A 21,524-nucleotide genomic window follows, 5' to 3' on the forward strand; every position below is an offset into this window, starting at 1 on the left:
GTAATAGGGATATTAGTAACAGACTCTATGTGTGAATACACTATATAGGTCGACCACGTAATCCCCTCTAAAAACCATCGTGGTTAATTCTTATAAATTCGCCACGATGGACCAACTGGCCTGGTTTCATTTATCTTCATAGTTTCATCCCTCACTAGTGCTCCGCTATTGTATACCGTTAGCAAGTGCACCATTCCATCTCCTTGTATAAAAAAAAAACACCCTAAATGTATTAGTTCACATTAAACAGAGTAGATACGCGGAGAGAGCTATTCGTACGATTTGACGAATCTACGCTTAGTTATCGGATGATGTTTAATGTAGGGCATAATATCTCTCACACGTGCGACGTAAAAAAAAGTAAAGAATAAAAATATTTTTACTTATATTTCAAGATTACCTAAATAGAAAATAAATAAACTACAAGCATTTTTGAATAGTCATCTTTTTATGATTCTACTTTTTATATATAGTTATTTACTAAACAAAATAAATTTTCAATTTAAATAGGTAAATAAACTAAAATCTGAAATGAAATTAGTTCTATTGTCAAATAAATAAACAAGAATCGAATGTTGAATCGAGTCTGAGGACTTGGACTCAAGTACTTTATCAAATTCGAGTAATTTTTCAAGACATTTTTGAAGCTTATTTCAAAAAAAGATAATAAATATGCAGTCATTGCAGAAAAAAATTAATGATATCAAAAAACAGAAACATAAAAATTTACAATTAACATGCAACTTGGATTCGTATACCTTAAGTCGGGGGAAAAGGAATTATTCGTAATGGGTTTTAAAAATTCCATTGCTAGCAAATATACCTTATCAAGTCGACATCCACGCAGATCACAATAGAAATCATTATTATTAATTCTTGCTAAATTTGTCACTATGAGACAACAGATCTGTTTTCGTTTTTATTTATCTCCTCTCACTAGTGCCCTGCCAACGTAATAACAACGTATAAATCTGTATTTTAATACCGTGTATAGAAATTCTGTATATTGTGTACTCGATTATCTGAGTATTTACTAGGTATTCGAGTCAATACTAGAGTCAGCCTTGGTATATCACTACCACCTTATATTATTTCAGACATATGGCTAGAATTATTCATTAAGGCTCAACCACGTGACAGAACTGAAAAGTACTGTTTTCATTCGTAGGCTGAGGTTTAGTGTAACGTATATTTAGTATGTATTTGTATATGGCTAAAAATATTTCAGTATAAGAATTACTGTTAAACCAAAAGAATAGAATAGAAACATTTATTGTCATACAATTACAATACAAAATACAAATAACATATACAAAAAGTGTCCCAGACCCGGCAAAAGGAACCGGCTCAGCTAATGCTGTGAGTGTCCCAGCGCAATGTGAACAGCTGCACAGCGCTGGTTTTCAGCCAGTCCCTCTCAAAAGTAACATTTAATGAATAATAGGCGACTAAAAAATTTAATTAGCGACATTAAAATATTTTCGCTTGTTTTTTTTTTTTAAATTGTTAGTTATATTATACTCGTAAATTATTATTTATGAGTATAATATCACTTATAATATTTTTTTCTTATAAAAATAGATTATTATTATTATTATTATATTCATAATAATTTATTTTTTCCAGCAAAGATAGTATATTAAGTATATCTCCTGTTAAGCAAAGATTCCTTGTGTTAGGAAATACTGTTCTTACATAACAATTTATTATTCATATTCTTATATTATTTTTATTTCATAATATTTACAATTTTACGTTTTTTATTAATCAACAAGAATTATTTATTTGTATAACCTTCTTTTTTCACAGAATAATATAAATTTTTTTATATATCCTACTAGCTGACCCCGTAAACGTTGTTTTACCACGTATTGCGAAATATAAAAATCCCAATTAAAATACAGTGGTTGATCGTAAAACGATGAAAATTTAAAGTTGTATGTATTTTTCAATGCTAAATTATAATAAAATAAAAATAAAAAAAATGACAAAAAAATTAAAAAAAATATTTAGGGGTGGGTCACCCTTATCATTGACGGGTATGAAAAATAGATGTTGGCCGATTCTCAGACCTACCCAATATGCACACAAAATTTCATAAATATCGGTAAAGCCGTTTCGAAGGAGTTTGATAACAAACACCGTGACACGAGAATTTTATATATTAGATATAGTATAAACCTATGTATATAAAATAATAAATAATATATACATATTAAAAAGAAAAAAATTATATGTGTTGATACATCATTTCTAAATAGCTTTTTAATATCAAATATCAGATTAGTACTACTAAAGTTTTTCTTCGCTGACGAAAACGAAGATCAATATCTTGATGTAGATTAGGTGACCCTTTCTGACTGGGAATTACGAGCGAACTTCGCTAGCTAATGTTTAAAATAAAAAGAATTTTCTCTCTATCTGTTCTAACTCTGTTACAGATTGATTTAGGTAATAAAAAAAATTAAATAAGTATAGTTATTATTATATACTTTGAGTTAATCACATTTTTTAAATAGGAGGTTGTTTATTATGGTTAATAAGAAAAGTGTAATAATTTACAATCCGGACTATTTACAAAAGGACTTTGTACAAAAGTCGATTGCTTGGGTACCTCTGTCCCATTCATGTTTCAACCGTGAAGCAGCTGTGTTTGCATGGTTGTGTTTCGGTTTGAAGGGTGGGATATGGCGTGAATTTACTGGGTACAGAGGAATAACACCTGAGTTCTCAGGAATGGCAACGCATGGGGGGTATCATGGGCGAAACAGTATACCCTGTTATGTCCATGGTACTGCTCATGTCTATAGGCGACAGTTACCATTTTCCATCAGATGGCCCGTCAGCTTGTTTGCCATTCTAAGCTGTATAAAAAAATATCTAGATACTAAGTAACGTAAGTAAGTAGGGTCGAACCTATATTCTATTTTTACTCGATTAAAGTATATAAATATTAAAGTTGTTGTAAAGTATTTTTTTATCTTAAATTTAGCTACAGTGACACATTATTATATTAATTGTATTTATTTTGGGAGTTTTATATTTATGGTAAATATTCGACATCACTCACGCCTTGACCAGTAATAACTATTTATTTTTTAAATTTAAATTTGAGATAGTACCATACCTTTACCTACCTAATTGTGAAACTCTTTTACTTCAATGAAATAACTTTTTATTTTGCATTAATATTTCATGTCTATTTATAATTTTAAATTATTAAAACAAAAAAAATAAAAATAAACAACAAAGAGGGAAACACATTTACGTCGTAAAATCGTAACGTCGTGGGTCCGCGTGATATATTAGTTGTCTTGACATGTATGAAGGGCATCTTATTAATAAATAAAAAGAGAAATTTCTTTACAAATGTATATTTATATTTTTCGAGTTTATGTTTTAATTGCTTTTTATTTATATTTATTTACAGGTTACCTTATATTATACTAAACCTGTGTCCTTTTTAATGATAATGGAATGGTAACTCCGTCTGTGCTATCGGTACGCATTGGAGAAATTTGTTTATCTCTTTATTTAGGTCAACAAACAATGGGCACATATATATATATATATATATATATATATATATATATATATATATATATATTATACAACTTAGAATGGCAAACAAGCTGACGGCCCACCTGATGGAAAGTGGTAACCGTCGCCTATAGACATGAGCAGTACCATGGACATAACAGAGTATACTGTTTCGCTCATGATACCCCCTATGCGTTGCTATTCCTGAGGACTCAGGTGTTATTCCTCTATACACAGTAAATTCACGCCATATCCCATCCTTCAAATCGAAACACAGCTATGCAAACACAACTGCTTCACGGTTGAAACACGAATGGGACAGAGGTACCCAAGCAATCGACTTTTGTACAAAGTCTCCCTCTGGTATATATATCTATTTAAATATCAATAATTTTGGTGCCACCAACGATATTCGCCACCTATTACTGTAAAACAAAATATATAAAATGGTTATATACAACTATTTGTACAAAATCAAAGAACAAAAACATATGTCCACATTCACACGTGTACACATATAATACCAGTAAGAGAAAATAAGTGAGGATAAAGTCAACTTAAACGCATGTCATCATAAGTAAATATTATTTGTTTTTTTTTTATTATTTATTTTTTATTACAAAAATTCAGAATTACAGAAAACGTTATTCAGAAACCATGTAGGTTTATATTAAACTGTTAAACTTGTATTAACATCATGTAAGAAGTATAATATGTTTGTAAATGCTTTATTACTAACTGCCGCAACTGCAACCGCAATTTTTAAATACCGCAACTTTTCTCGAGTGAATTAGGGTAAAATATACGTGTCAATCCAGCATAGAAATGACCTATCTGTGTATCTTTAAAATTTTATTCATTAATATTAGCAGTTCTAAGTTATAACTGATTTATTCTAACCTAATTTAATATCTACTATTCAAATATATACATCATCCAAATTAATAAGATAATTAAAAATATGAATTAAACAGAGACCGTAAATATATTAGAATTTAAAAGACGATGTTTAATTATTATATTGAGTTTCAAGTAATATAATTTCCTGCGGCTTTAGTCGCATTGAAAAGTATCCTATATGTTAGTTAATTGGGCTTTAGAGATATTTTAAAAGAAACGCTGCTGTCCATCTCTCTACCATTGTTCCCTCAATCGCCTCTTACGACACCCATGGGGAAGGAAGTAGTGGCCTTTTCTATGCCGGAGCCACACAGAAAATCCAGATATCCATAAATAGCTAGTATAAATAAAAAATCACAAATAATAAGAACAAAAAATTTCAATTTGTTACTTATTTCATTTTGAGTGTTTCTCTGATAAATTTAACAAAAATTATTAACTTTTTATTAAATTTGATTGAAATAGTCCATACAAAGTTTCAAATGCTCTTATTTTCAATTCTAGCAGCATATGCTCCTGAGAATTTGCCTCAGATTCCTTTAACGTTAGGAGATCAAGAATGTTAGGTTCGAATACATTGAAATATAGTGGTTTACTCTGACAATATACACGTAGAGTTTATTTTGTAAAAGAATTAATTCAGACAACTTGTTTTCCAGGGAAACGATCCGAATGGACGCTAGTATTACGACTTCCAAATTGTCAAAGTAATTCAGAGCGGTTGCTCTTGGTACTCCCAAGAGCAACATAGATAGTTCACCGACTCTGTCAGCTGACATTCAACCTTACGAATTTGCACAATTCCCGTTACATTCCGTATCTACAACTGTATATACAATTTTCTTTACATCTGAATTATAATATTATCACCGGTATTACCACCAAATACCAGAGGGTGACTTTGTACAAAAGTATGCAGACGGCATAAGTATCTCTGTTTCTTGTGTATTCTGTCGTAAAGCAGCTGCAGTGCTTCGATTTGGAATGTGGGATATGGCAGTAAAATTACAGGATACTAGATGCCGATTACCACTTTCCATCAGGTACGCTGCTTGTTGCCAGTTTATTTGCATGTTTCATAAAATAAATACCATACACAACACCGTTAAATCTTTTAAGCGTGAAGTAACATTTATAAAAATGTATTTATTTATTTTACACTTTATTGCATCGATTATAAAAAATACGGTAATTTTTAACTAAAATTAATTGTTTTTAATTAACTTTTAAAATGTATTTGAAAATCGTCGTCGAAGTTGTCATCCAATTATATTACGTACAGTAGATAAAAAGAATGATTTCGCATGCGTAAATATAGAATTACTTTCTTCATACGAACTTATTGTCTCTCTGTATAAGCAGAATGACATCAACTTTCCGTTGTAATAAATAACAAATCGTAATTTGTGTATCTGCTTATTACTTGTAAAAAAAATTAGCAGGCGTATAATACATATAATTTTGTAACCGGGTTTTATTCAATTAACTTTTATTTTAATTTTTTAGCATCTAAATTAAAAAAAATCAATTTAATATAGATTTTTTAAATATACTAAATTATTGAATAGACGTACTTATTTCTTGCAAAAGAACTTGACAATAAATTTGTAGATCGTAGAATACGAAGTAATACAATAACGATGTACAAATACAATGTATCACCAATCCGTTTCATTCCGAGGATGTCGTTAGAGGCGATAAAGGAAACAAAACACCAGTGTGATAAAAGAAAAGATAAGATAAACTCAAAATATACTAACCTGTCTTGCCAGCGTGGTATCCAGGAATGAGGCGTTAAAATGTTGCTATGATGCTAATGGTAGCAAACGTTGTAGATATATCGAATTAATTAATAACTGCATAATACATACCTGAATTCATTAATAATTAAAAGTAAACTTTCTGCTTTTTATTACTAATTTATATCACGAGGGAAAAGTTTGTAGATTAAACTCGCCGCCGTACACATATTTTTAAATTTAATTCAGACATTACTTAGCCACCCACGGACGAGGGAACCGCGTCTAGTTTATTGTACAACAACATGGAACTATGCGAAGAGGATAATAAAAGAGTAGATAAGTAGTAGATAAGCAGAGTTTTGCTTCATAAAAAAGCAGCTATTGCAAACGTCTTATATATTGTGATGATTATAGTTTGATTGAAGAATGATTGAAGAACTTCCATGTTACAAAATTAATATAAAACTAACAATACTATCTATTACAAAAAAAAATACCAAAAAACAATATACAGTGGAATTGAGAAATTTCTTCCAAGAGTCGTTCAAAAATAAGATATTTTTAGAGGTCAAATGTTCACAACGTTTGACCTACAAAAACATCTCATTACTTGCTCAGTGGGTTAAACTGAGATATTTTCGGAGTAATGATAGTAAAAACGATATCTTACTGTAAGGCAGACACTACGAAAAGAAAATGGGTTGTTACTTGTAGAACACCTACACTACCTTTGATATATACGTATACATAACTACGAGTTTGCGAAACTATTAACATAAATTGAATGTTAAGTATATTTAATGATATTTAAAAACTAATAATTTTGTAAGATTTCAATAATCTAACGTTTTAATTTGGTGTTTTATCTGATGCTATTATGCGTCCATGGACGGAGTGACAGCCGGAGATTGATGACAAATATCGAAGGTTCTAGTAGTGGTAGACCTTACCGATAACAAATAACTAAAATATATAATAGAGCCAAACTAAAAGATAATTAAATTAAATTCTGACCAGAGAACGGTCTCAAATAGTAATTTCCAGGATAGTATTATGGACCTGTTATTCTTTATTATATATATATATATATAAATGACTTGCCCAAAATATTAAAACAACCCATGTCACTTTTTGTCGATGAGAGTACAGTAATAATAGAATACCAAAATACTGAGGAGTATGAAAATTGATTTGAAGAATATTATTAAATGTTTAGATAATAATAATCTACAAATAAATATTAATAAAAGTAATATAATGCATTTTAATCAAAGAACTGCTCTAACTACAGTATACTATAGCATTACTCACTTCAATGCTTCAGTTTAATAGTAATTAATATTTTGGGGAACTGCGACAGAGAAGGAATTTAAAACTCAAAAAAGGTAAATAAGAGCCATATTAAATCTTTAAAATACTGACAGCTGTATGCCCTATTTTAAACAGTGCAATATATTTACAGTATCTTGATTATATAGAAGTGTGTGCATTTGTTACAAATAATAATTTATATCCCCGGCTTTCTGAAATTATTAAACGTTATATACATGTTTCTCAAATAAAAAACTTGAATTTTATATCTTGAATCTATTCCAACACCATAAAATAAAAAAATGAATATGTTTATTTGTTCTCTTGGCATCTTATCGCCTTAACTAACTATATACCTACACGTAATATGATGAAGGTTCCTAGTTATACGAGTTAATCAATAGATCTACCTCTATGAAAGGAGTTGAGGACATCGCAATTAGTAAAATCGTTATAAATAAAATAGTTACAATCAAGAAGCTGTTACATCAATCTGTTTATTTACTGATTGCTTTATTTGTACGTATCTCATATAAAATAGTTATTAAGCAATATCTTATGATAAGTGAAATTGTTTTGCGGAAATGTTCATAATGAGAATAACAATATTTATAATAATATTAATTTCAATAATTATAATCCATCTGCATAGGTCCGAAATTGATTTTTAGTGTTTTTTTTTTAACAAATATCAAACATTTGATCTTTAATTTTTGTACTTAGATAATGTGACTAATGGCAATATGAGATGTTTTATTAATAAATTTTATTTAATAATACTAAACTTATTCAATAAGATTTATTTGAATATTTACAAATTTTACAGAAAATAAGAAACTACGTAAAAAATACAATAATTAGATATGTAAATGCCTACTTATATGAAATTGTTAAGTGAGATTAAACCTTCAAGATCTGAGATATAGAACAAAATACCTATAAACTAAACGAAACGAGATTAAAACAAAACAATGTAAACTTTTCTAATACCTAACACCTATCAGTATCGTTTATATCGTATTTATTTTTGAACATGAACTGGTTTTATAGCTTCTGGATACATTTTGTTGTTCTCATATCTAAATAACAAAGTAAAATTGGGTCGAGATCGTGTCGAGAGTCCAATAGTAATTTTGCCCAGTTCAATGAATGGGCGGGAAGCGCAGTCGCCCACGCTCCGTCGAGCGCGCGAACGTTCGAAGCAAATAGCAGTAGCGCGCCCTCAACAAGTGGGCTAGCAAATCTTGGCTATAAGTTCGGCGGAGTGATAAAAATAAAAAATAAACACTGACTTAATATTATATAATTTTTCGTGAAAGTATCTATTAAGTGAAAATAACTTTATACCTTGTGAAAAGTGAAATACATACCTTTAGTGATTTTATGGAAAACATTTGTAAGCTAAAATTTTTGACGCAGAACAGAATTAGGTAGCGGTTGCATAAATTATTCATTCCTAATCTCTTTGGCATAATAAGATTTTATCAGTTATACAGTTAAATAAAAAAATGTCTTATAAGGTATTACACTAATACCCTTGCATAGTTTTGATAAATCCTTTCTTTATAACGCTTACTGTTTAACAACTTGATAATAAAATTGCAAAAAGTTATGTCTGCTATCTGGGGAAATATGCCTATCGCAATAAGCCTGCCTTTATACTACATTTTATTGATCAAGAAAGTATTGGTATATTATACTGTATAAAAAAAATTAAATAAATATATAAATATGTAAAATTTAAGTAGTAAGTTTTTACAACATATTTTAGGTAATAAAATTGATATATGCAAATAATGCTACTTACATTATTTGCATATATTAAAATTGTCAGAGTCTACTTCGGGTTTTTTTTTTTTTGCTATATTGCGTTTCCTATAATAGTTACCTATAGATATTCATTTATTTAATTAATTTAAATAACTTTATTGATCAAAAGAAAATATGGTATTAAAGGCGGATTTAATGCTTGTAGTATTCTCGTAAATATTATAAAACGGTTTTAAATTTTGTTGGTATATTTTTCCAATAGAAGCAATGCTAAAAAAAAATAGCACTACAATAATCTTTACAGTTACTAAAATTTTACTATATCTTTATACGTATTAAATAAAATACATTTTATAGTATAAATGTAACAACTTTGATTTATTATTACTAAATTTCTTAATATATGTAATAAAATATATATATAAAAAAAAAAACAGAAATATATATTAGTACGTGTCAAAAGATTCACAGTAAGTTACAGTGTCAAATACCATATATGAGCATAGGCCTCCCTCTATTGGGGGGTTTTGCCAATACTTGCAATGCTTGACAGGTGGGTTCGCAATAATAATAATAATAAACTTTTTATTGCGCACAATAGAAATGGATACAAGGAGTATTTATACAGAATGTGCATATACAAAAGGCGGCCTTATTGCTAAAAGCAATCTTTTACAGACAACCTGAACCTGGTAATCGCACTTAGGCTTTGTTGGTGTTTCAAGAGAGACACTGTTGCCTATGCCACAAGCATTAAATTCCCTTAATCGCCTCTTATGACACTTATGGGAAAGAAAAAAATAAATATATACTTATATTAGTCACTTAATTACTGATATTGCCTGAAACTATTTAAAAAACAAAATGTACAAATAATAATGACCAATTATTTAAATATTGCAATGTATTAGTAATTAATATCTTCAACAGAATAATAATATCAAATATAATTGTAGGCGAGGAATACTACAACCTTAACAAGTTGACAAATAGAACTCGATCTGATAATCTGAGTTTTTTTTAATTATCTTTGTTTTCTGTCGCTTTGTTTTTGCGACAACCTTCTTATCTGTATTATTACAGTAACTGTGTATAAAGCTGAAGATTTCATTTTTTATTTTATTTTTTTTATTTTATTATATTATTAAGTTACCTAAATATATTTTGCCTCGATTTCACAATGCAAATAAGAAGCATACCTTGGAATGTATGTAGTCACAAATATTAAATCAATTATCTGCGAATATATGTGACAACATATATAGTAATCCATAAAAATGTAAAAAATATTGTATATATATATATATATATATATAGGTTTTTCAGGCTTTATAGCCTTATAGGGAAAAAATGTTAAATTTTAAACTGATTTTAACTTTTTAAATTAAAAAAAAAGTCCTGCACAACAACGAAACTGCATTCAGTAGATGAATAATTTAAACATCAATACGAAGTGACGCAAACAAATCCTATTGGAAATAAATATGAGAGCGAGAGCATCGTATTAATGAAGAGAAACTTCAGTGTTATGTGTTTATACTTTAACTACACAAATCGTACGGAACTCAAATTTATTCTCAAACATAATTATTACACTTCGGGAGCGGATGCTTTAAATTCAATGAAGTTCAAAAAGTTTACCTATTCACGGTACTTATGAGTATTTTTACCTATTCCGCGCAATGTCTTCGTTAATTTTGAATAGATTTCAATGATTCTTTGGTTTACTACTATACTAATGTGGTTAGGTTTAAAGTTAGTTTTTACCTATTTTTTGATAGGTTAAATATAAGCTTTGCTTAGTTTGGGCCAAGGTGGCAATGTCTACAAGTCTAGTCTTTATTTATTACCTTAACATACAATTAGTATTCTAAAACCGAGCTCGCATATCTCTTCATAACACAGGGATATAGCCTGCTATATCTTATATATACTAGTTTTGACCAGTATAGTAGGTATGGCAATATAACAGTATCTGGTACAGAATTTTTCTTCAAATTTTCTTCTTTCCCACTATTGTAATGTGCTTTGCTCCATTTATCTGTTTCGACATTTTACGAAAGGAGTATTAAAATTGATGTATTAGAGAATTCAATTTAATTGTTTTATTACTGTTCCCACATTCAAGTATTTAGGTAGATATTCCAATAAAGATTAGTTAGTTTTAGTCAGAAAGCAATCACATCTTAATTCTCAATCTAATACGAGTGCTATTGTTCATAAAGTGGATATTTAGACAATATTACACTGAAAATACACCCGGTTACCTAATTTAATCAGAATTAGTGTGTTAAGGGACTCGTTTTATGTGCGGATCTAATGCTTATTTTTAATAAGGTTGATTCTGTCGATCCCCTTGTAGGACGAGTAATTTCTTTCTATTAATCTATATATTAGAATCATAATTTATAGTGATGTTAAATAATTGCAAGCTTAACATTTTAAAAATAAAAATAAGTAAGACCGTCAAATAATATGATATCCGTCTCCAAAATTACCTATTTACAATTTTTTTAAAACCTAACAACTTGAATAACTCATTTAATTGTTTTACCTGGTTTTTCATAGTACAAGTGAGCTAAATAAAATGTAAAATAATAATGTTAATTGAGGACGCATTGCTCAGTTTAGACGTGTTCGTCAAACAACCCACTAGAAATATTCACAAATATTCAATCTAACTCCTACTAAACTCCTAAGGAACTCCATTTTATGTAATAACATATCTTAACAATATAGTAGAGTAACATATGTTACTACATAATACTATATAAATTCTTCAAACTGTGAATACTTGTGAATTTTTCTATCTAGTAACTAGTGCGTCTATAATAATAATAGAAATTTAAATTAATTATCTACATGAACATATTTTTTTAATTATCTTTTCACATAACAACACAATATTATTATGAATTATTTATATAACTACTTAGCCGAGTGACACGTGTATGTGGTGTTTAGGTACTAATTGATATTACCTGATGGTGTTTCCGTTAGTTGAATTATTTAGTTTCAATATGATTAAACCATGTGATGTAGATATCATGAATAGATAAGAGTCAAAAAGCAGTTCATGACCATGCACCAAAAAGTTAATATACCTAAATAATTACAATAATAAACTATTTACTGACAAAATATATTCTTTCTGAATAAATACATAATACATAAAGCCTAAACCGTTCAAATTAGAAGAACAAAATTCAACATCGCATTTTCGAAATTTTTTATTTTTAAATAATTTTTTAATTACTTACTCTTGATATTTATCAAGCGTAAGTAATTTATATTTAGCACATCGCAGTTTTTTTATTATGTAGATGAACACTGAAGAAGGATTTTTAAAAAATCACCTTAAGGTGTCAAATAGAGGATGTAATTTTGTGTGAAAGTTATATTGTTAATATGATAAAATAAGTCGTTAAAAATAAAGCGTTGTAATTAGCATGATGAAAATCTATTCTACATTAGCTGCATGCATTACATCCATCAAACTTTATTTTGCCAAAATTATATATATATATATATTGTTTATATATGAGATAAAATTACTTTCATTCCATTTCTCATAAATAATAAAGACCTAACAGTTACTGATAATTCGTAATTTCTTATTTTAGTCCATAATTAAAAACTGAATAGCATAACTTTGTCTTTGGCGGTTTTTCTCAAAAACAGTGCTAGTCAGAAACACCGTTCTATTTTTTCCTGTAATATTCATATATATCTTTAAACTGTAATTATTTCAAATGTTTCACTTCAGAAACTTCAAAGATAATAATAAAATAGGCATCATAAAAATCAGTTTTAAATTGTACAAATGAAGCCCTTTCGTACGATGTACCATTTGGACTAATAAGTCAATTTTAAAATTATGATTATTCGTTTCTGACCCCTTAGCAAAGAGAACAAAAATATTTTTTTAATTATTTCCATTGCAGAATGTACAGGCCAATGATATATCAAACTATTCCAAATTTTAAATTGGTAGCATTAGTAGTTGCCAACTTTATAACGCTGTGATAAACAAACGGACAAACTCAGAGCATAAGGGTCCTTTATATCTTTTTAGTACTGAACCTAAAAATAGCAGAATTTGACCAACCGTACTTAAGTAATACGTTTATCGACTAACAACATTTCATTTTTATTTATATAAAATATTAGCTACTCACTTAAGTTATACGCTACCCATTAAAAATAAAAATATCTTCTCAATACTCTGGAGGTCGTCACTTTCATTCTTACATTCAAATTTTTTATAATCTTCTGGGCATATTTATATTAAATTATCTAAAAAATACCGATCTAATTTTATTTCACTTGTCACTTGCTACACATTGTACGTAAAAACAAAATCCAATGCACACCTTTGCGTTTTTTACTATTGTTTAAAAAATGTAAATATAACTTTTCCTATAAAATTTTGTGGTTTTACTTGAAGAGATTTTTATTTTCGTATTAGCATTACAAATAATATAATAATAATATTACACAGGAGATCGATACTGAAGGTCTCTCAATATATTTCAAAAATGGTGAGATTCTGGATTGTACTCTATTTTTAGAATTCCCCACAAAAATTGTATAAAGGGCGTATTTGGGCGCAACCTTGTTCATCAGTTCGTGCGTCTGTTATAACGCTTTTTTCTGTAACTACTGATTGTTATAAATTTGAAATAGTTTTAGATATTATTGGACTAAATGGTACATTTCAAATGTATTGTTATGATAATTCAATTTATTTTTATCTTCGTTGCTATAAAATACCATTAAAAATCATCACTGCTGAATATTTAGTTGGGTTAGTGTATAATTTTTAGAGAATACTATATACTATACAGGTATAATATAAAAATAATAATATAATATAATAAGTACTATTTGTTTAATTATGTGTTTTTTCATGTATTAATACCATATAAGCCAATTATATTAATTTTGATACAATTGAATGAATTGAAAACAAAATCTTAAATTACACAAACAAATAGAATTAATAACACAATACAAATACTTATGGGTCCTTTTGTAACTTCATACTACTTCAACTATATTCAACGACGTGCCTTTATATTAATACTATAGCCTGTGCTATAGCTAAACAAAGCGAGGCTCATCCATAAGAAATTTATTAAGGAAGGCTCGAAATAGACCTTCCTAAAGTAATGGCTACCGGAACCGAGAATGGGAGGAACAAAAGATACGCGGCCAGCCGCACTTTGGTAGCCGTTCGCTAACGAACTGGCCCTTAGCGGAACAAAAAAATATTTGAATATAGTAATTACTTTCTCAGCGATAATTTAAAAACCCTCGTTGTTAGCATAACTCTAATTTATTTAAAGTCCCCCATTTTGGTCACTTTTTCAGTTCGTATTATTCCGTAACCAATTTGTTTAAATGGGATACTATTAAGATCATCTTATTTATGTATCTGTTACAAGTAATGCTCTTGTAGATAAGTTTATTACCTAATTTATTTAAAATTACAAATAAACTAATGTGCAATTGTATTAAATATTAATTAGCATACAAATATTTAATCTCACCATACTTGATCATAGTGACAACATCACACTACAACAAACTCAAATTAGTATGTTTTATAATAATTGATATTTTGTTTATTTATATATTTTACTATCAAATTTATCTTTTTAATTAAGGTTCAAAAATATAAAATAAAAGAGTCTTTCAATGTGATATAGTGGTTGGTAAATACTCTCAGCTTCAAATGTGGCTAATACCTTCTTAATTATAGAACATAGTGAAAATTCATTTTTACATAAATAAAATAATTTTCTTATAACGACAAATAAACTGATAAAAAGCAATTCTAAAAATGACTGATTTTGGTTCCATTGTTATTTCTAGCCCCACTAACTTTGAATATCTTATTCTAAATATAATATTAAAAAGAAACTGTTCGTTACTTATGATTTTCTTATAACGTAACATAATATTTAACTAAAGCCTATTTCAATAAAATTTAATAGAAAGATAAGCAAACCAAGTTTTATTCAAAATTATCACAGCAAAGACACTTCATGCAAGGATTTTTAAATATTAGATGACCATGTTACACGTAATACATACAAATAAATACCCATAAAGTTAACAAAAATTTTTAAAACATTAACTAACTATTGAGTTTCTTTTCAACAAATAACAACTTTTCGAAACTATACTGGAATTATAAAAAAAAAAACTAAGATTTAAAGAAACTTTTATATAAATCTACTTATAAAGTTTATTTTAAATTTTAATTAATCAGAGCTAAACAGTTGAACGGTTTGGAATAGAATAAATTTGATACATTTCGGTAGACAATAATTATTAGATTACAATACAAGATACTCTTTATCATTTCTTAGTAGATTTATGTTAGCTGTCTCTAGTGACTTCACTCGCGCCTTTCCATTATTATATATTCTTCTATCCATAGATTTCTTTGTATCTAAAAACATTTCAAAAAAGTTGTTTTTATTAAAATTTTAGTCATATTACATGAATAATGAATTAAATGACAATCATATCAGAATATAACGTATCTTGTGTATCTACCTAGTTTGTACAAAAAAATGAATACTAGATTTGAATCGTATTCCTATTAATATTATAAATGCGCAATTTTGTAAGGGTAGGTGAATAAATGAACAGATAGATGAAAGGATGGATATTTCATGCAAAAACTACTCAACGGAGTTGAATGAAACTTGGTACACGGGTAAGTAATATCCTAACTCAGCACATAAAATACTTTATGTACTGATTACGCGGGAAAGGCCGAGGTATATAGCTAGTTATTTTATATAATTAATTACTCAATTACCTTATCGAGAATAAAAATTAAGTGTAGGAAATGTAGATAATAATTATCACTTTAATGGATTTCTTTTTTTCTATTTCATCGATTCCAATCTCTAATTTCATTGAAAATTATTTATTGTACCTAAACACAGTTTTACAACAACATTTAAATTGTTTATTTTTGAATATATGAATTTTTAAACTTATTACGTAGTTATTACGTCATATCAAGATATATAAATGAATCATTTATACCAACCTACAGTCGACTTATTACTGCGGTAGCGTGAAATTATAACACAAGACAAAGGACGCGTCGTAGATAGGGAAATCAACTGAAATTATTTCAGAACATTTGTTCGAGGTAAACATAGCAGCAAACAATATTACTTCTATATCTTTAGTAAATATATGTTTATATTTGCTAATATAAACATATATTGTACTATTCTATTGTTAATATTGCAGTATTGATGACTTAGCGATTGCCTTGTATTGCGACGGACGTAGCTTCTATTCTCACACAAGCTAAAATTGTCTAAATTGCTTAAATTGATTTTATATTAATATTTTTGTATGTATTTTAATAAAATTTAATAAAATAAAATATTTAACTATGTCTTAGTTTGTGAGTAGATGGTATAATATCCAGCGGTATTTAGATATGTATTATTTATTATTTTTAAAGCAATTTTCCTATTAATAACTAAACAAAACTAAAATGTTCAAAACAAAAACATTGCTTCGCCCCATCTAGCAAAAAAAATTAGCATGTTAAAATACTTTTCTATATAAGTTGTTAAGTTTGTTTCTAGTATTAGATGTACCTGTCAAGGTCCAACTGGTATCGTACGTGAAGCCATTACCACGTAGAACGTGAAATACGACATAAACGTACGAGTTACGGCTCTGGTCGTTTCTATTGCCCATATAATGCGGCCTAGACGCGATAAATTGAAATTGGTACATTTATCATCGTGTGGTTTGATTGTGTTTTTATTGGATCGAGATAGCCTATGCAATCTCTAATATAAGAAGTATAAGTCTGTTATTAAATAAGTAGGATCTTCTATATAAAGTATCAATTTAAAAAAATTAAACACGTCCTTTTGAGTGTGAGTTTGAGTTCATTTACGTAAATGGCGCGTTGTGATATAACATATTTAACTTTTATGTTCCTAACAAAAGTACACAAAGCAAATATATAATATAATACCCGTTTATTTCATTATAGTCATAAATAGGTACTCGTTGGAAATGAAAATTGATCCCACTATAGGCGATAGTTGATCTGTACGAGTACAAGATATTAGTTATCACAGTGTAAATAGCTTAAGTTCTTTATAATGTAATATTATTATAAAAGATTTTCATAAAGAGGTTTTCATTTTACTATATTATAGATAGATAGGTATTAACTATTTTTTTATATATATTACGCAATGTCTTTACCAATTCAGAATATAAAGACTAGCATAAAGTTAAGTCAATGCATCGAAGGTGAAATAACAAGACTTTATCCCCTATTAGTCTCCACAGAGAACCTCATCTGATCATGAGGGTATATCACTAGCAATGAGGACCGTATCCAACTTGTACAACATTACTAACAATTCCTCTCCTTCCACTTCTATAGAATTGTTTAAATTATATCTATGGGCAATGGTTACTACACTCCATCAAATGGTCGTTAGCTTGTTTGCCATTTTAATAGTACCCGGTGTATTCTTATGGAAATATAAAAAAATAAAAACATTTCATTACTTTTTTATTCCCAACAAGACTAGAGATCTTTATGCAACACGGCTATTACAAAACATAAATCACAAAAAATACAGGCACACAAAACTGCTTTATTATTTTTTTTTTTATTTTAGTCTTTGTCTTATTATTCTGTGGTTATACTACATGCATAACCACAGAATAATAGTGTTATTTAACTTTATAGGCAATTTTATTGGTATTTGATACATCTATTCTGTATGGATATATCTATTACATTATTTTATTAAATTAAACTATTAATTAAAATTAAATAAATATATTATTTAAATAATTTTTTTGACCAAAAGAAAATATTGCACAAAAGGCGGACTTAATCCGAGTAGCATTTTCTACCAGTCAACCTTTGGAATAAACAGTGAATCACGAACGCGGCGCTTCATTATTGGGATAGGTACAGAAAATAATAGTTAATAATGTATATCTATACACAGTAAATAAAATATTTACATAACTAACATAAAATGAAGACCATAATATACATAAATTATACAATTACGAGTAATATTATAAATGTAAAAGGTAGTAAGAATGAATGGACGAATGGATGTTTGTTATATTTTCACGCAAAAATTACTGAATAGATCGAATTCATTCAAATCATATATATATATAGCAGTTTTTGCATATGGTACACAGTATATTAAATTTATTTATTTTTTATTGTACAGTAACATTTGTACAAATGACAAGTTGATGTCATATAGTATTCTCAATCAGCTAACCAGTAAAACCAGAAAGCGTTTGAGAATAGTGGTGGCGAACATATACACAATATATATTTACTGGTTCATATGGTTCACGGAATATAGCTTATATAAAATAACTCCGATGTATATGTATGTTGTAAAGATATCTAAATCCATTAATGTAAAGAATTCAAGCCTATATATATCCAAAGAAAAGTGCTTATTGGCAATGAATATTTTACATATGAAGAAGTTGCCAATTCTAGGTAATAATTTAAATCCAAAGTGTCAAATTATATGGTGAAATTCGTTTTACTCGTTATGTTACGCAGAATTTGGCGGCGCGATGGCAAAGTTTTATTAGCTTTCGGTAACTCGAACTGACTAAATTCCAGTAGTTAGTTACCTTACGACACAGCGGCGTGTTATGTTTTGTTATGAGTTTCCCTACAAGTATATACACGATACATTTTACGATTTCTTATATATGTATATCTTAAGAAAGTCTCTTGTTAGAAACTGTAATATAGATTTGCATAGACGAGACCGTTGTTTTATTTTTAGTAATTTCAATATTATATATTTCGTTTACAAAGCTAATTATTGTTAGTTAATTAATTAGTTATGTTACAAATGCGAAAGTGAGTTTGTCCAGTCGTTATCGCATTTGGTTAACATACATGTATTATTTAGTACGAAGAAAGACATCCGGCCAATCAACATATTTCAGTCATGCAGACAAGATCGCGGATAAAAACTAGTGATCTAGTAAAGATAACCTTCAGACACAGATAATATAATACTATCTTCAGATTTGATTAGTTGATAAAAATGTATCTACTTATTTAATTTATGTCATTAAAATGCCCTTGTTTTGGTTTAATTTCATTATCATCAATACAATCTTGAAGGAGAAGGTCAAATACTTAAGTTCCTAGAACTATATATTAAAAGCACAAAATGTTGTGTTGCTTGAATGAAGTTATAAATAACTCACAGAAACTATTATTCGTAGTAGTCATACTATACATTTTTTACTAAACAATACGATCACATAACGAACTATAAATACAGCTTTAGGAGAATTTAATTCTTATAGGTAGATAATTAGGTGCTGTGTTTTATTGTTAATCAAGGCATTCATTAAACCGTCCTGGACAAAGGCCTTTATAGTGTGAATTTGGACCCCTATTCCATCACGCAGGTAAGGTTTGTTCCACAAGTCACCGTCTATTGTTCATTAATGTGCAGGAGATCTCGCCAGATAGTTATCTTTGTCTCCCTTTGCCTAATAAACATTAGGAAATCCTAAGGATTCTTTCTCATTTATAATAATAACACCTTGTTTTGATTCACTAGAGAATACATGATGAATAGCAGTAATCCTACTAATATTATAAAAGTAAAAATTTGTAAAGATCTTAAACATTTGTTATTCGATCACTCAATTACATGGAACAATATTAATAAGGACAAAGTATATTAAAATTCCCCTTACACAGAAATAAATACAAAATATATTAATCGGAGGTACGAGTAAGTATACAAAGTGAGAAAATTTGTTTACATGTAAAATAAACAATAAATTTTTCTCATTCATTAAGTCTGCTTCTCCTAATTAATCCCAACGAACTAAGGCACGTCCCTACATACTCCCTTATATAAGAAAACATGCTAACATGATTCTTCTTATTGTAGATATATATTGAGGTAATTTTAGTATTTGTACGAAAGCTACGATACGATGAAAGGAACATTCAAGTCAATAGGGTGCTACCATTAACTATTGGTATATTCGTATGTGTCGCTGCGTAATACGTTTTGGCGACGCCTTGTTGCTTAGTCACGCGAGGTTTTTGTCCAATTTTATAAATGACCACCCTACCTATATTGTACAGTAGTAGTAGCTATATGATATATATATATAACAACTGCAATTTCGTAGTGACCTAAAGTAGTAGTTTACCTAAATAAGTACACGAATTTATTATTCTTTCGCTCGTTCATTTTAAATTATGGGCGAAAAAACGCCTAATCGTGCGAGTAATTTATGTAGGTACGACTAATGCTTTCATGCAAGGGTCCTCTGCATTTGGGTTTTCATGATCTTGTTAGGGATTTTTATGAATACGTATTACCCTCTGACGTATTATGCAATTCATCGGATTTGCAAGGGATTACTTTCCTTGCTAATAGACATATGATTTTACACTTACACATGATTTTTTTCCATAAAGATAATTTTTCAAATCTTCAAACTCACATTCAAATTTAAGACAGACAGTCACTATTGTTTTTATGACCAATCATGATTCATATATTTATTTATAATGATGACTTAAATTCTCTTAATTTATCTTAACATAATAATCTGAACATATAAATATACATATTTATGTAATCTTAATACAATTTTAGATACGTTTTCTTGAAAAAGGAATACTATATTACACGAACCGGTATTATTTTATTATACCGTAGTTTACGACAAGGAAAATATCGTTCTGTTAGATAGAGCATCGATATTGAGTGGGAGTCGTATTCATATTGTAGTTTATATAAGTAGTTGGTAGGTATGTTCTTTTTCTTATATTCTTCCCAAGGACTCAAATGATATAAAATCTATGAGCAAAATGTATATTAGTTTTCTTTGTTATATACAAATAACGTAATAATACCCTCCAGGACAGTCCACTGTAGAATAAGGTAAATATAAATACTCAAAGAATGCTTTGTAATGTATCTACAATATATGGTATAAAAAATGTAAACTCCCTATGTGCAGCATGATTTACTATAAACGTTCAGTTTGTTATCAGATTCATATACTTTTAATTGAAAAAAAAAAACTATCAAATATTTCTTTTATAGGTAGTATATATTTTTCGATTATTACGATACTACTATCATTACACGAACTTAGTTTAAGTTCGTATAATGATAGTATATACAATAGCCTACATAATTAACAAAAAGA

The 21,524-nt window shown here is 28.4% G+C and overlaps 1 protein-coding gene across 1 annotated transcript in view; it reads left to right on the forward strand.

The window, feature by feature from the left end:
- Positions 1-8,674: 8,674 nt before the first annotated feature.
- The window catches only part of LOC113514036 (uncharacterized), a 113,466-nt gene continuing 100,616 nt past the window's right edge, over positions 8,675-21,524 (forward strand). Inside the window, exon 1 of the mRNA XM_052900038.1 lies at positions 8,675-8,923. The gene's annotated coding sequence lies outside the window, so the exon portion shown is untranslated. The remainder of the gene's footprint in view (positions 8,924-21,524) is intronic.

The sequence above is a fragment of the Galleria mellonella genome, unplaced genomic scaffold (genome assembly GCF_026898425.1).
Source record: "Galleria mellonella isolate WM207_F2 unplaced genomic scaffold, CSIRO_AGI_GalMel_v1 utg64, whole genome shotgun sequence".
Lineage (NCBI taxonomy): Eukaryota > Metazoa > Arthropoda > Insecta > Lepidoptera > Pyralidae > Galleria > Galleria mellonella.